We start from the raw sequence: 9,663 nt of genomic DNA on the forward strand, positions 1-9,663 counted from the left end.
GTCACGGGCGTGTCCCGTTATCTACGTAATTAATGATTACGAAATATCGTACGTCACGATAAGAGAACAAATCTAACTGAATGTAAAACCGCGTTCGAGCGTGAACTTACCGACTGTTCGAAAATCTACATGTATAGCCGATACCTTTGCTGAATTACTGCATTTAACTGAACTCGCAAATCACGTTAATCGGTGTCACTTAGACTTAATTCTGTCTAGTTAATCGATTCAACAAACAAACATCAAATATGCAAATCCGAAATTATACACGCGAATACTAGAATTTGCCGTACACGAAACTCGTCAAGCCACACACAACGCGACTGTAACTATTTCTAGCTTAGTTCCAGATAAAAATATGTGGTAACAAAGTACAAGTAGTGTAAGACCCTCGACTTTGTATCATTGCATTACCAGGAATTAAATAAAAGGCGTGTGTCATAGTCAACTTCCACGAAAACTGCTCTCGTTTCGCTCTCCTATTCACCTAAAACCTGATACGATTCATTTTTAGTACTCGAGAAACAATGATTTGTCTCGATAGTTTGTCTCAATTCCAACGATAGTGATAGGGAAAAAATAAAGGGACCCCTCTATAGCATATCTCGTCTTTTATGACACCAAATCCCACAAAACGGAATACCCACTCCATCTATGCTTGAATATCTTCTTGAACATCAGTCGCAAACTTATTATACGCAAGGTAAGGAAAATACCCTATTTCTGTGTCACCCGGTACATTACCGACAGTCCATAGAAAGCGACCATGGCGCTTACTATGGTGGGAAATGGAATTACAAGAATTCTTTTGTATTTGTAACGGAGTGAAAGCTGTACGATCGATGGGCATTGATCGATTGATTTCTAAACTATAACGCTATCAACTATAAGAATTAAAACCAAGATTTGATAAACGATCGAAGAATTGATCGCTCCGAATCAAATCAAGAAGCTAAACTACATGAGGAATATGGCAGCCATTAGCTCATATTACTTACTATGTAATTAATTATTAAATAATTATATTATAGAGTAACAAGCGATAAAATTAATTACATAGTAAATAATATGACCCAGGTCTCACCACGTGGAGGTTGCTGCGAATGGAGACCCCCCCTAGCCTCGCCCCAGCCACCCAACCTTTGGCGAGGAATCCTAACTGACAGAGTTGGATATTTTCTCCTAAGAGAAAAGCTATCTAAATTCGAATCACAAAGGAAGAGTTTACTGAAGAGTTGTCTGATGAACAGACCAAAAAAACTAACAAAATCGCGGTACATGTGAGACAGTCCACCACATGTTTTCTGGAAACGAAATACGAATGAATGTTCAACAGCACGTACGAAACCAGGCTATTAAAATAGCAATATGCGTCTTGATATTAATTGCTCCAAATCAAATGGATGCATTATATGTCGATAGTGCCTCACAAGACACTGAGGAATGGAGTAGGAAAGTGCAACTGCACGTATGAACCTTGCTTAGTAAAATACCAATGTGCACCTTAATAGTAATTGTTCCTATTTAAACGTACGTTTCGATTTCTGTAGTACTTATTACGACACCGGAATAGTCGCATATTTATCTTACAATCTATATACATTTGTACTTAATTCTAACGCAACGCAATCTGCAAAAAACATGAAGTACGAGAAGATATTTTCTTCATGGCGTCTTCGTTAATCCCACGATGTTTTGCTAAAACAAACTCATATACAATAGATAGAAATCACATAAAATAAAGAAATACGAGATGATATTTTCTGTTTCCTGTTTTTGTTAATCCTACGATGTTTTCCTGAAACATAAAACCAGATAATAAATAACTATTAAATAGTTGCTTCCCTAAGAACGATCAAGCTTGAATCCCATATCTTGTAGTAACTTTGACCATTAATTATTTCAAATTCCATTCATCTATGCTTCTATACTCTGTAAACAGAACTTACTCAAAGCATTAGTAAGCTGAAATAAAAATGTATTAGTGGATAAAAAAAAAATAATTATGTACTAGTACAATTGATATTATAAAATTAATATTTGAATCAGATTTTCCACGAGCAAAAATTGATGTTACAAAATTTGGAAACATAAATATTACGTAATCGAAATTTAATGGAAAATTAAGTTTATCTCAGTGTTAAGATAAATACCGAATAAATTTCTCTCTTGATATAATAAAATGTATGTATTGCAATAATTATATTTCACTGTATCGAAAACTAAATTAGATTCATAGAAAAAAATCAATAACGTACACAGATGTCGATTCAACACGGAAATGAACTCTCAATATGAAATATCGAATTGCAATTTGCATGCTCTTTTGATGCAAGCATTTTATTTTACATCGATTGAAACAATAATTCATATAACAATTTTAATTCATGCAAAGAATTCCGAATATTTATAAAAAAATCCACTATTTATAAATAAATATTACGGTTGAATTAAATCTACGATCAATTTAATCATAATATATCATTTTTACATGCATCACAAATCTGTGACAAACATGTACACGTAAAAATTACAGATTTTACGCGTTATGAAAAATGAAACATTTCGTCTATATACAACAATCCTATCAAGCAGTATTTCCATTGTCAAATATAAAAAAAAAAGATATATTCTACATAATTAGAGTAAACGTCCACTGATAAATGTAAAAAAGAACCCGTGAATGGACCATTCTTTCTTTCGCAACTCTAATTTATAAAATAAAAAAGTATACGCGAGTGGTGCTTATTGTTCGAAAAATGAACCACGCAGGGTGGCTTTATTAATTATATCGCGTGCACCCATGTTCAATAATACGCAACACTACTTTAGATAATAACGTTGAGCCTTCTGAGGCTTTGTAGAATAGCAGCTTCTTCGTGATGATCTTGAGGCAGTGGCCAGCATCAAATTTTGGGCAATGAATCGCAACTCTAATTAATAAAAACGCGATAAATCCAGATCGCAACGCTAATTTATAATAGAAAAATTCCAAACGCGATTTATAAGAGTAAAAGCAACCACGAATGGTAATTATTCGCAACACTACCCTGAAAAGCAAGCGCGAAAAATAGTAATTCGCGACGCTAAGAGCAAACCGATCAGTGCATTCGCAACACTATTCTTAAATAACAATAAAAGCAATCGCGTATTGTATTCGCGACACTACCCTGAAAAAGAAACGCGAAAAATAGGAATTCGCAACTCTACGAACAAACGCGATTATTGTGTATTCGCAACTCTAGTGAAAATATTATACTTATGTCTCGCAACTCTAATAAAAATCGCGTTCTGCCCAAAATAGCTGGACCTGGTGCTGGTGTCTTCCGTGTAGATACAAATACACATGCATAAAATAGACTATCTACTGCAAACTACTATTAACTACAGTGGCATGTGCTGGGATGAAGTTAGATGTTTTAAATATCGCAACACTACGGGGAAAGCAACGCGATAAATCAACAATCGCAACGCTAATTTATAATAGAAAAATTCCAAACGCGATTTGCAACAATAAAAGCAATCGCGAATGGTAATTATTCGCAACACTACCCTGAAAAGCAAACGCGAAAAGTAGTAATACGCAACTCTAATTGCAATCGCGTTTACTAACAATTCGCAACGCTATTTTAAAGCAAACTCCCGGTTCCTAAGTTTGCATAAAAGAAACGCGAATCGTGTTTATAAGCAACACTAACATATCAACGCGATAAATATTTATTCGCAACTCTACGAACAAACGCGAACATTGTATATTAGTCGCAACTCTAACTTTAATCAGGGGTTAATGGTACATGTGAATTCACATGTACTGGCCACAAAATATACTAACTACTTCTAGTACTACAATTGGGGATGAATTTTGGCATTAAAAGAATCGCAACGCTAAGTAAAATATCGCACGATGAATCAGTATCGCAACGCTAATATATAATATGAAAATTGCAAACGCGGTTGATGTCCATTATATATGCAAAAGAGTAAAAAAGCAACGCGAATGGTGGTTTTTCGCAACGCTACCCTGAAAAGTAAACGCGAAAAACAGTAATTCGCAACTCTACGAGCATTCGCGTTTATTAATAATTCGCAACACTATTTTTAAAGCAAACATTCAGTAAATTTGCATAAAACCAATCGCGTATCGTGTCAAGTCGCAACACTACCCTGAAAATGAAACGCGAAAAAGAGTAATTCGCAACTCTACAAGCAAACGCGATTATTGGATATTCGCAACTCTATATACATCATAACAGCGAGTTGCCCTGATGGCTGGCATGTATGGTGCAATCATGTACCATCAGATACATGCATACGTGAGCCAGCCAACAGAATACAGGGGAGGGATGGCTGGCTGTATGGTGCAATCATGTACCAAGTACATGCATACGTGAGCCAGCCAAAAATACAAACTAACTACAAAACTACTGACGAGTTAAAGTGACAAAGTAGTAACAATAATGACTTTCCATTCTCATCAGAAGATGAAAATGAAAAGCCATTCGTTGTAGCCCACTCTTGAAACAGTTTGTCAGGGCCTCTTCAACTCACATAGAGTCTTTTCTTTCTTCGGCGGTCCTGCCGATGCCTGAAACTTACTTAAGACTTGGCTCGAGATTTTGTGCAATACGTAGTCTTCCAACAATATACGAATTGTTGAAAGAGCATACGTGGTGAATCTCGAGGGGGACGAGCGTTTCGTAAGGGACCTAATCACGACCGCGAACGCGAGAGAGCGACTTTAAGAGTCGCACGATTCGAGGAGTCGAAAATAAAGCTAAAACAAACAGCATACACCGTTTGAATCAGCAAGATTTCTACTCTCGAAATCGTAACTACAGGAACAGAACTGCCACGCGAAAACGCGCCTACCCGAATTACTAATGTGGACAGTCCTGCCCTGACCCTACCTACTTAGATTAAGCACACACACACCAGAGAGAAAGTTACCTACCTACCTAACCCTATATTTAAAAAATTACAAAACTCAATCATACAAACAAACACTCCACGGTTCTCATTCTCAATGTCCGGGCGCGACCTAAACTAGAGAGGACTCCCCGGGGTTCCTCCGACACCCGGACATAACACTTCAATCACTCTCTAAGGTTACATACCAGTTACTGAAATCGACTGACAAAGACTAGTGACCATTGCGTATTTCTATTATATACTTAAACATTTGTATAGAACGTCTCAATCTGTGTAATATAGTCTTCAATAAAATATATTGTATACAAGTATGATTATATAAAATTGTAAAGATAATTTATTAAGCACTTTATAATAATTCTTGTCGTGAGTACAACATCAACAATTGTCGAATAAATAGTAAATGGCAATTTAATATTATTATTATAACTAATAAAAATTGAATGTTATAAAATTCTGTATGTAAATTGTAATTCTAAAAATTCCTGAAACGGCGCACTTCCCACAGCCTAACCACACACACATATGTGGAAAGTACACCGTGCACGATACACCAGCCAATGTCAGTCGCCAATACATTATTAGAAATTGTTATAAACTAAGTCATCGTGCCCGTTGCCTTCGCTCATGCAAATAGCACCTGGGCATGTGCATGAACTTGGGCAACGAACACGGAAAGATTAATCTGAAAATCCTAACTAGAAAAAGTGGTTAATTAAATGTGGCTAAACGGTATTTATTATTTAATCTTCAATCAAAGTGACTCGACTTGTTATATAAAATATATCAAGAACAAAATACTTTAATATTGAAAAATATTATTATTCAAAAAAATTATTATGTTAAACAAAAGACTTTATTTAAGATTTTATGATAATTTACTTCAAAGATTTAATTAATTTATTTGAAAATTGAAATATATTATTGAAATAAATGTAATAAATCATTCTATAAAAAATTCAACAATCCATAATCGATTCTGTCGTCAAAGTAAATTTTTAAAAAGTTGAAACTAGTATACAATAGATGTTACTTTGACTCGAAAATCGATCAGTCGCGAAATGTCTTCTTGCACATAAAATGCATTAAATACGATCAATATTTAGGAATTATATTAATGTTATCAAAATTACTATATAATGTTATAGTAATTAATATTTATATTCTACTCTATCATATGATCAATATAATATTTTCATATTATATCAATTTATATTCTATTCAATCTATAATTCATGTAAAGTTAATAAAAATATTTCATATATTTAATAAAAATTGTTCTAAATATTTGTATAAAAATTTTATAATCAAATTATGTAATATTTATTTGTAACATTAAAAAACGCGAGTGCAAGAAGATCCTAGCCTGCGCTAAAAAAATATAACAATTTGTGTTACTACTCACGGGTATTGAAAATACCCGTGGTCACTTGACTCGTCAAAAATAGCAAGTATACAACTGGTCACCCGTGTTGATTCGGATCTTTCATCCTACAACATGGTTGGGGACCAGAGGAACATAAATGACATGCGACTCACTCAATCGTAGAATGTAAATGCTCGGATGACGATGTTGACCAGTTGAAGTCATCGACGAAGTCAGCATGGTCCTGCAGGTTTCCAGGTTGAGACTGTAAGAAAAATGCAAGAAAACAATTAGAATCTGTTGTTAAAATTATAGAGATTTTTAATTAAAAATTTAGAAGTATAAATTTATACTTACGTTGTTCGTTCGTGGTCCATCGCCCGATACCCCCCCGGGTACTGCAGCTGGATACCAGAATCAGGTTCAGAGACTGTAAGAAAACTGTAAGAAAACAATTAGAATCTATTGTTAAAACTACAGAGATTTTTAATTAAAAATTGCAAAGTATAAATTTATCCTTACATTGTTTGCTCGTGGAGCACCGCCTAATATGTACTCCTCTTCAGTGTTTGACTCTAATACCGCAAACGAGTTTTAATTTCAAATGAAAAAAATTATCATGTTAATTGCAAGGTATTAAATTAATTTACCGCGACCGAAGATTGAAAACGGCGAACAAATGAATCTATTCTCGCGATTCAGAAAACAAGGAGAGCCACGATGCTCTGGAAATACTTAGAAATTGTCGTAAGAAACACTGCTTCTACTATCGCGTTTGCCTAACAAGTAAACGATCAGGGTCACTTTGCCCTGGAAAACAAACTGTTGCTACGCAGTAAACACTGAGTCTACCGGTCGCCTTGCGCGCGGCCAACATAGCTGAAAAAGAATGCTGAAAGAAAAGGAGGAATAGGACACAAGAAATACAACGAGCCTTTCCTATTGGTATTTTTTTCTTCTTCCTTATTCGATGTTCATTAACAGAAATACTGCTTTATTTAGAACTGCGTATATAGTTTGTCGTGACAACAATAAAGTATTATCCAAGAAAATAATTATGTACTTTAAAGTAATTATTCAATTTATAAATGTAATATCACTAACTTTCACAGTTAAAGTTGTAAGAATGATTATATTTATTTTATCGAATGTTTGAATACCTCGTAATTTTTATATTATATTGCGAAAATTTGCAAAAATTAAAGTTTAATGGCTATTTATGCTTAAATAGCATATTCCAAGTACATAGTTTCTGCATTTTCTTAAACTTGCATCGAAATATGTATGAAAATTGCAATTAACAACAATTCATAAAGACAGAATTGTACACAATCAATTAAATAAATAATACTCGCGATCAAAATACAGTTAAATATAAACCATTCCAATTTACCGTTAATGTAAAAAAATAGATAAAAATATATAAATATCAATTCCAATTTAATTTCCAACTTAATCAAAATCGATTATAAAGCAAATTAAAAAATGATTTATTTAATCTATCATTTAATCTGAACACTGATATATCATTCTTCCAACAAATAATTACTCGATAAAATGTTAAAAATATATAAAGAATGCATAAATCTTTATTAAATGTTACCAATTCTTACTAGACCATTTGAAGATGACGCCATTTGAAAGTTTCCAAATGTAATGGCGTTGATTCCATGTCGATAGCTTGCCTCGTATTTGAATTTCAATCCGAGACTGCGACAGAAATAAAATAGAAATTAAAATCAAATGCATCACAGAAAATATATCTAATCATAATTAAGCAATAATTGAACTTGAAATAATAAGTAGAAGATACGTAATTTCGTTTAAAGGGATATAATAAACCGAAGCCGGTTAGATATCGAAGAAAATGTTCGAAATATAATTCACTTTTTCTCGTAATTCCGATTTAATTTATTGTAGAAATGTATTAATAAACAAAACGACTAAACAAAAGCACCATTAGAGAGTAAACACGAGTAATAATGATAAGGAGATATCAAAAAGTTCGAAATGCGTACCTCGTTGGTCGTGAGACGTCGACAGGTCTGAACACGTTCCGACACGTCTTACCCCCCCAATTTTTACAATAGTAATGGCGGCCCCTCGCTGTACCCAGCATCACTCGCGAATTAAGTGGGAGGATGAGGGCGCCTCCTATGATTCCCGAAGCTTCCATTTTGAAAAGAAATTCCCTGACTTCGAATTTCAGAGACTTTAACAGAAATAAAATACAAATTAAAAGCAAATGCGTTACAGTACACATAATTAAAGAATAATTGAACTTGAAATAATATGTATAAGATATGTAATTTCGTTTAGAGAAATATAAAGAACCGACGCCGGTTGGGTATCGAAGGAAACGTGCGAAATACGATTCAACATTTCTTACAATTCCGATTCGATTTATATCAGAAATGTATTAATTTTAAACGAAAGCATCGTTAGAAAGTAAATGGGAGTAGTAATAGAGGAAATAGCGGGTTAGAAATATATACCTCGGTCACGAAACGGCGACAAGTCTCGACACGTTCAGACACGTCTTACCCCGCCAATTTTTACAATAGTAATGGCGACCCCTCGCTGTACCCAGCATCACTCGCGAATTAGGTGGGAGGATGGGGGCGCCTCCTATGATTCCCGAAGCTTCCACTTCGAAAAGAAATTCTTGACTTCGAATTTCAGAGACTTTAACAGAAATAAAATACAAATTAAAAGCAAATGCGTTACAGTAAACATAATTAAAGAATCATTAAACTAGAAATAATATGTATAAGATATGTAATTTCGTTTAAAGAAATATAAAAAACCGACGCCGGTTGGGTATCGAAGGAAACGTGCGAAATACGAACTTTTCTTACAATTCCGATTCGATTTATATCAGAAATGTATTAATTTTAAACGAAAGCATCGTTAGCAAGTAAATGTGAGTAGTAATAGAGGAAATAGCGGGTTAGAAATATATACCTCGGTCGCGAAACGGCGACAGGTCTCGACACGTTCAGACACGTCTCAACCCGCCGATTTTGACAATAGTAATGGCGACCGCTCGCTGAACCGAGCAACGTTCGTGAAATAGGTAGGAGGGTGGGGGGGCTCCCGATGTTTCCCGAAGCTTGTATTTCGAAACTTCGTTAACTCGCGAAACGACGGATGCCTCGGGTAGAGACCGCAGATGCGAAAGAAAAAAAACGTAAATAAGCCTACGTACTAGAACAACGTAAACACCTTGACTGTAGAACCGTATGGATGGATAAATAGATTCTTGAATTGGTTCACATTATTCACTTCGACGATTATACGTAAGTAATTACGATTCACAAAGTTATATTTTTTACCCATAGAGTGCGTACGTGACGCGACGAACGTTT

The sequence above is a fragment of the Colletes gigas genome, unplaced genomic scaffold (assembly GCF_013123115.1).
Source record: "Colletes gigas isolate AHSC1104 unplaced genomic scaffold, ASM1312311v1 Colletes_gigas_Sc00011, whole genome shotgun sequence".
NCBI lineage: Eukaryota > Metazoa > Arthropoda > Insecta > Hymenoptera > Colletidae > Colletes > Colletes gigas.